Below are 8,532 nucleotides of genomic sequence, written 5' to 3' on the forward strand. Positions count from 1 at the left end.
TTTTTTTTTTTTTTTTGAGACGGAGTCTCGCTGTGTCGCCCGGGCTGGAGTGCAGTGGCCGGACTGCAAGCTCCGCCTCCCGGATTTACCACCATTCTCCTGCCTCAGCCTCCGAGTAGCTGGGACTACAGGCGCCCGCCACCTCGCCCGGCTAGTTTTTTGTATTTTTTAGTAGAGACGGGGTTTCACCATGTTAGCCAGGATGGTCTCTATCTCCTGACCTCGTGATCCGCCCGTCTCGGCCTCTCAAAGTGCTGGGATTACAGGCTTGAGCCACCGCGCCCGGCCTATTTTATTTCTTCTGTGATGATTTAGAGGGACTATCTTCAAACCAATGCAAATATTTTAAATAATATCTGGCCATTTTCTAACCAGTTGAGTAATTTGTTGCACAGTAAGCTACCTCACATCTTTCAGCAAGAAGTACATTAAATTTGAATAGTAAAGATGTTGCATAATGAATTAGGACACAATTAAAATTTGCTTCAAATAGTTCTTTGGAGTAGGGGACACGACACTTCTACTCAATGAAGAGAAACATTTTGACAGTTCAGAGGTCTTTTTTTTTTTTTAACACCTCTTATGCCATGAATTCATAAGTAACAGGTTCCAGCAGCTCAGGCTTCTTCCCATTGGTTCTCACACAGTGTGCTCAGTGTGCTTCTCTGGTACCTTTCTCTTTGGCTTTCTTCTTTTTCTGATCATTTTCCTTCATGAATTTTAGGAAGTGATGCTGGCTCTTAGAGCTTTAATGTGCTCAGTATGCATATTAATTCTTTTGGCAAGACTGTTGCCCTTGTTCATTTACTACAATGCCGGCAGCATGCTGGGTAACATTGTAGACTCTTCCACTAGCCATGGTAACACTTGTGGGGCATTTTTTTTGGAACAGTATCCATTCCCTTGGTGAATATAATATCACCTTTCTCTCTCTCTCTTTTTTTTTTTTTTGAGACGGAGTCTCGCTCTGTCACCCAGCCTGGGGTGCAGTGGCGCGATCTCGGCTCACTGCAAGCTCCGCCTCCCAGGTTTACGCCATTCTCCTGCCTCAGCCTCCCGAGTAGCTGGGACTACAGGCGCCCGCCACCTCGCCCGGCTAGTTTTCGTATTTTTTAGTAGAGACGGGGTTTCACCGTGTTAGCCAGGATGATTTCGATCTCCTGACCTCGTGAACTGCCCGTCTCGGCCTCCCAAAGTTCTCTTTTTTTTTTTTTTCGCGAGTTGGGGTTTTGCTCTTGTTGCCTAGGCTGGAGTGCAGTGGCGTAATCTCGGCTCACTACAACCTCCACCTCCTGGGTTCAAATGATTCTCCTGCCTTGGCCTCCCTAGTAGCTGGGATTACAGGCATGTGCCACCACGCCCAGCTAATTTTTGTATTTTTAGTAGAGATGGGGTTCCTCCATGTTGGTCAGGCTGGTCTCGAACTCCAAACCTCAGGTGATCCACCTGCCTCGGCCTCCCAAAGTGCTGGGATTACAGGTGTGAGCCACATCCAGTGTGTTTTTACTTTGAACAAATGTCCTTGTGCCAAAAAGTTTGATAATTTCTAGTTTAGGGAAACATGAATAAAGCATCTTTTGGCTTGAAATGTTACGATTAGAATGGGTTGTGAGTGGGAGAATTTTAATGAATGCCAACTGGAAAAAATGCCTGTGAAAGTGTCTCATAGGCCACCTTTTCATCATTTTTTCTTCTCTTTTCTCTTTTTTCCTTCTTTTTCTTTTCTTTTCTTTTCTTTTTCTTTCTTTTTTTTTTGAGACGGAGTCTGACTTTGTCGCCCAGGCTGGAGTGCAGTGGCGCAATCTCGGTTTACTGTAAGCTCCGCCTCCCGGGTTCACACCATTCTCCCAGCCTCCTGAGTAGCTGGGACTATAGGCGCCTGCCACCAGGCCCGGATAATTTTTTGTATTTTTAGTAGAGACGGGGTTTCACCATGTTAGCCAGGGTGGTCTTGATCTCCTGACCTCGTGATCCGCCCGCCTCGGCCTCCCTGTTTTCTTTCTTTATTCTGAGACAGGATCTCACTCTGTTGCCCAGGCTGGAGTGCACTGGCAGTATCATGGCTCACTGTAGCCTCGAACTCCTGGGCTCAGGTGATCCTTCTGTCTTAGCCTCCTGAGTAACTAGGACTACAGGTGTGTGCCACCACACCCAGCTAATTTAAAAAAAAATTTTGTAGCGATGGGGTCTCGTTTTGTTGCCCAAGCTGGTCTCCAACTCCTGGCCTCAAGCCTTCCTCCACCACACTCAGCCAACATGGGGCATGAGTTACCAGAATTAGTTTTATGGAATAGTGTTAGAAGTAGTGGATGGGGGCCAGGTGCAGTGGCTCATGCCTGTAATCCCAGCAATTTGGGAGGCCAAGGTGGGCAGATCACTTGAAGTCAGGAGTTTGAGACCAGCCTGGCCAACGTGGTGAAACCCTGTCTTTACTAAAAATATAAAAATTAGCTGGGCGTGGTGGCATGTGCCTGTAGTCCCAGCAACTTGGGAGGCTGAGGCAAGAGAATCACTTGAAGCTGGGGTTGGAGGTTGCGGTGAGCTGAGATTGCACCACTGCACTCCAGCCTGGACAACACAGTAAGACTCTGTCTCAACAAAACAAAACAAAACCAGAAGTAGAAGTAGTGGATGCTTAGTCGTCTAAGTTTATCTTGTCTGTTGAACCAAGTAGGATCAAAGATGAGAATGGAGACCATACCATCCACTTCTATCCCCTGGGATGTTTGTGGTTATAAAGGGCATAACGTTTCTGCAGCAAGAAACCTTTTTTAAATAACAGAATGCAGTTAAAATTATTCTATGCTCAGCATGTTTCTGTGCCATGTAATGTTTGGCAGTTTTAGGCTCTTGATCTTTTTGGTTTCTCTTGCTCCTAATTTCACAATTAGATGACACGTGAGATGCTTTTTGGTGCTTTTGTACACATTCATATTATTTTGATAAAGCAGAACCCTGTACAAAGGAGAAACAGTGTCCGAGCCTAAGAGGAGGATTAAAAGAGCAAAGGGATGGAGAAAACTAGTAGGATGAAATTACTTTTTTAAAAACGACTGTTTGCTGTGTGTCAAGTAAACACTTTTCATTTGTTCAGCAAATATTTACCGAGTGCTCTCTGGGAGTTTGGTACTGTTACAGTTGCTGGGAATACAGCAGTGAATAAAATAGACCAAATCCCTGCTCTCTTGGAGCATGTATTGTACTGGATAGGGATAGACTCTAAGCTGATAAATACATACTAATTCAAGTTATTTGTTTTATCACCTTTATTTCTGATGACCGTTTTATAAGATAAATGTTTTGTCACCTTCTTATAAATGGGGAAATAGAGGCTCAGAGAGATAACCCAGCTGGAAACAGGTACAGCTGGGATCCTGGCCAGCGCTAACTACGCGATTGCTCATTGTGTAGAGGGCTTGGGAAGAAGGGGACCGGGGTAGCGCTTCACTCACCCATTGTACATGGTCTGGTCTCTGTTTCACTTTCAGGTGGACTGCTTCATTCATTTATTCATGAGACAAGGCCTCACTCTGCCACCCAGGCTGGAGTGCAGTGGCACATTCATGGCTCACTGCAGCCTCAGCCTCCCCAGCCCACCTCAGCCTCCTGAGTAGCTGGGACTACAGGCATGTGCCACCACACCTGGCTCATTTTTGTATTTTTTTAATAGAGATGGGGTTTTGCCACACTGGTCTTGAATTCCTGGGCTCAGGTGATTGGCCCGCCTCAGCCTTCCAAAATGCTGGGATTATAGGTTTGAGCCACCACGCCTGGCCCCTTATTATTCTAGCTTGAAGTAATAATATTAATATTTTGAGTGTCATGGGTGACTCAGGAAAGCACTTTAATTAGGCAGTTTTATGCCTTTGGTCCTTGGTTCTCACCAGCTGGCAGAATGGGGTTAGGCATATTTAACGTTCTTCATGTTACCAATTAGATGCAAAAAACACAATTAACAATTTTTGTTACAGCTTATAAAATTCCTTGTTTTTTAAAAAAGATATAATTACCGTCTGGCTTTGGAGAATTACAGGGTCGCAACCTTTTTTTTCTCCCTGAAAAAATACCATTTACAGTCTTTTCTTTTTTTTTTTTTTGAGACAGAGTCTCTGTTGCCTAGGCTGGAGTGCAGTGGCATGATCATGGCTCACTGTAGCCCCAAACTACTGCGCTCAAGCGGTTCTCCTGCCTTAGCCTCCTAAGTTGGCACACACCACCATGCCAGGCTAATTTTTTGATTTTTTTTTTTTTTTTTTTTGAGGCGGAGTCTCGCTCTGTCGCCCAGGCTGGAGTGCAGTGGCGTGATCTCAGCTCACTGCAAGCTCCGCCTCCCGGGTTTACGCCATTCTCCTGCCTCAGCCTCCTGAGTAGCTGGGACTACAGGCGCCTGCCACCGCGCCCGGCTAATTTTTTTTTTATTTTTTATTTTTAGTAGAGACGGGGTTTCACCGTGGTCTCAATCTCCTGACCTTGTGATCCGCCCACCTCGGCCTCCCATAGTGCTGGGATTACAGGTGTGAGCCCCCGCGCCCGGCCAATTTTTTGATTTTTTTATAGAGGTAGAATCTTGTTGTGTTCCCCAGGCGGTTCTCTAACTGCTGAGCTCAAGCAGTCCTCCCCGGGGAGGTTGAGGCTGCAGTGAGTTGAAGTCGTGCCACTGCACTCCAGCCTGGGTGACAGAACAAGACCCTGTCTCACAGAAAAAAAAAAAAAAAGAAAAGAAAAATGTCTATTTTGCTAGTAATTGCTAGAAGTTGGCATTTGTAAGTATTTTGTGCTTTATTTTTGAGATGTTTGCTCACCTGGGAAAGTTCTCATGGAAGAGGAAGGTAACTTGCCTTGCCTGCATTCTGGTGGCAGGGAAGCAAGCATGGGAGGCAGTGGAGGGTATGTAGGTAAAGAGAAATTAGAGGAGAAGGAACACCTGGACTGTCAGATGTGAACATGGACATGACCCTCTCAGGTCATGTCCACACAACACCTCTTATGAGAGTGAAAGGGACTCTGTTACAATTAAAGTGGGAGTGCCAGAAGTACCCTGGGCTGAGGCCAGGAGCCGACATGGATGATCCCCTTCTAGAGGTGACATGTTTGAGCTATAGCGGAGTGCTTGGATAAAAGCTCTAGATGCTTTAGGGTTTTGATTTGGGAGTAAGTCCTGGACATAGTCATGATAATCTTTGGAGAAGAAATGTGGTTGATCAGTCAAGCTTTTTGTAACTGTTGAGTAAACATTTTTTGAGTTGGATAAGTAACCTGGAAAGTGAAGCAGATGATGATTGGAAAAATCAGATTGCAGGGTGACTGTGCTGTTCTACCCCCGTCTCTTTCCACTCTGTCATATTCATCCTGTAACATTTCTCAATTGCTTGGAAGCCTTGGTACTTTACTTGTTAGTGTGGACTTAGGGAAGGTGGGCTCATTGAGCTGTTAGGTTTATATGTGTTAAAACTTGTGCTGGAGAAAGTGCACAGGAGCCAGGCAGTGGGGCATGGGGTGCTGGGTGGTGGGCCAGGGTCACTAGAAACTGGGTAGGGGGCATGGGGTACAGAGCTGGGGGAGTGGTGTGCACTGGGAGCCAGGCAGCGGGGGGACTCTGGAATCACCGTGACCACAGTCAGTGCTGCATCCTGAGCCCACCAGCTGCCGCCTGCAGGTGGTGCAAGGGTGCCTGGCACCGGGAGAGGCACTTCAGCAGCTGGTGTGACACTGACCTGAGCCTTCTGGGAGGCACTGAGAAATGCTGGCTGTGATTTTGACATCTGTGTCACCTCAGGGCAGAAGACAGCAATGCCGACCCCCTGGACAGTATTGGATGCCACTGACCAGATGTGGCTCCCAGTAGTGATGACTTGGTGCACCTCATGGAGTGGCACTGTAAGGGTCTGAATTGGCCTCAATAAAGCAGAAGCTGTTGCCAAGAACCATGAGGTCCAGATAAAGATCTGGATGCCGGCCAGGCGTGGTGGCTCACCCCTGGAATCCCAGCACTTTGGGAGGTCGAGGCGGGCGGATCACAGATCACCTGGCCGACGTGGTGAAACCCCCTCTCTACTAAAATGCAAAAAATTAGCTGGGCGTGGTGGCGGATGCCTGTAGTCCCAGCTACTCCGGAGGCTGAGGCAGGAGAATGGCGTGAGCCAGGGAGGCGGAGCTTGTAGTGAGCTGAGATTGCGCCACTGCACTCCAGCCTGGGGACAGAGCGAGAGAGACTCCGCCTCAAAACAAACAAACAAACAAACAAAAGATGTGGATGCCTCTGATGGAGCTGAACATGTATTACACAGCAGCAGCAGCAGCAGCAAGGGTTGCTGGTGCTCAGACTTCACTGTAGGGCACCTGCTCTTCTGTAAGAGTCTGAAGGACACTATTGTCAGAGCTCTGCCCTTTTGGAATGAAGAAATAATTTCCCAGATCCAGGAGGGGAAACAGGTGTTGGTTGAGGCGCCTGGCAGCAGCTTTTCTGGCACAGTCGAGCCTTGGGAAGCTCTCCCGGAAGGGCCATGATGGAGCTGAGCCTGCCCACTGGTATTCCCATTGTCTATGAGTTGAACAGGAGCTTGAAGCCCATTGAGCTCATGCAGGTCCCGGGAGGCGAAGAAGCTGCGCATAAAGCCATGGAAGCGGAGGGCAAGGCTGAGGCGTGAAGGGCGGCAGCTGATTCCTATACTGAGAACACCCTGCCGGTCTGCCCCTTCTATGCCTCTCACCTCCACGTGTCACAGTGACCACAGCTGTGGGCATCCGAAGTTGTTGAGCGGATCTGGAGGCTCCCATTTTCATTTTAGGCATTTTTGTTGCCACTCCTTTCACACAATCAGAATGGCACCTCTGGGGCATAGGTCTTCAGCCCAAGCCAAAGGAAGGCTCCTTTTACCCAAGAGAGCTGAGGGGTGGCAACTCTGGGGTCTTTGCTAATGCTTTGTTTACTTGTTTACTAAGGACCTGCTTGCGTAGGGGATGTGGAGGAACCATGCTAAGGCATGAGCAATGAGGAGAAGCAAGAGAGCCTGTTTGTATTCCTGGGAGCCAGTCCTGTTCTCTTCAGTAGTCAGGCCCCTGTGTGTGTGTGGAGGGGGTTGGAAAAGGTTGGGGGTAGATGAATGTAACCTGCATGGTGATTTAAAACAAGCAACTTCAGTCATGCGTCACTTAATGACAGGGATACATTCTGAGAAATGCATCATTATGTGAACACCATAGGGTGTCATTACACAGACTTAGATGGCATAGCCTGTTTCACACGTAGGCTCTATAGTATGACTCCTTGGATACTTACGGTGTAGCCTGGGTATTGCTCCTGGGCTACAAACCTGTACAGCATGTGACTATACTGAATCCTGTAGGCAGTTGTACCATAACAGTGAGTTTTTGTGTATCTAAACATAGAAAAGGCACAGTAAAAATATGGTATTATAATCTTACTGGACCACCATGGTATATGTGGTCTGTCATTGACTGAAATGTTACGTAGCCCGTGACTGTATTTCTTCTCTGACCTCCCCAGGGGAGCTGGTTCCAGAAGTTTCGGATGAGTCCTGAATGTTTATGTATGGCATTTTCCTTTACCAAAACAGAGCAAAACAAAATAAAAACATTTCTGGGGTTTTAGTAGCCATTGAAATACTCCTGCATGTGGTCATCAGAAAATAAGCCATTCCTCAAGCACCTTGAGTTCTAAGGGATAGAGGTTCATTTTGCTGTGTATTTTAGAATCCCTAGTGAGCTAGTGAGATTCTGGATAATTTTTTTTTTTTTTTTGGAGCCAGTCTCACTCTGTTGCCCAGGCTAGAGTGCAGTGGTGCAATTGTAGCTCACTAGGCTCAAGTGATCCTTCTGCCTCAGCCTTCTGAGTAGCTACGACTACAGGCACATGCTACCATGCCCAGCTAAGATTTAACATTTTTTTTTTTCGAGACGGAATCTTGCTTTGTCGCCCAGGCTAGAGTGCAGTGGTGCATCTTGACTCACTGCAAACTCTGTCTCCCGGGTTCACGCCATTCTCCTGCCTCAGCCTCCGAGTAGCTGGGACTACAGGCGCGCACCACCACGCCCGGCTCATTTTTTGTATTTTTAGTAGAGACAGGGTTTCACCGTGTTAGCCAGGATGGTCTCGATCTCCTGACCTCGTGATCCGCCTGCCTCGGCCTCCCAAAGTGCTGGGATTACAGGCGTGAGCCACCACGCCCGGCAACATTTTTTTTTTGTAGAGATGGCATCTTACTATGCTGCTCAGGCTGGTCTTGAGCTCCTGGCCTCAAGTGATCCTCCCACCTAGGCTTCCCAAAATGCTAGGATTATAGGTGTAAGCCATTGCACCTGGCCCTGGACAAGAGTTTGTTTCCACCTTCTGTTTTCTGTTTTTATTTTTACCTCAAAAGACAATAAGATATAAATGAGATGCATAAATGAAGCGTACTGCAAACCTACGGTATACTTACTTGTAGAATTTACAGTATTGGAATCCACCCTTTAATAACAAGGCGTAAAAGGGAAGTACCAGAAGAGAGGAGCAGACAACTGGCCACATTT

General features: G+C 47.3%; 1 pseudogene; it reads left to right on the forward strand.

Annotated features, from left to right (window-relative positions):
* The first annotated feature begins 5,061 nt into the window (after positions 1–5,061).
* On the forward strand, positions 5,062–6,984 carry LOC108539322 (phosphoglycerate mutase 1 pseudogene; annotated as a pseudogene).
* Positions 6,985–8,532: the final 1,548 nt, after the last annotated feature.

Source organism: Rhinopithecus bieti, unplaced genomic scaffold, assembly GCF_001698545.2.
Source record: "Rhinopithecus bieti isolate Rb0 unplaced genomic scaffold, ASM169854v2 scaffold_16234, whole genome shotgun sequence".
NCBI classification, from domain to species: domain Eukaryota; kingdom Metazoa; phylum Chordata; class Mammalia; order Primates; family Cercopithecidae; genus Rhinopithecus; species Rhinopithecus bieti.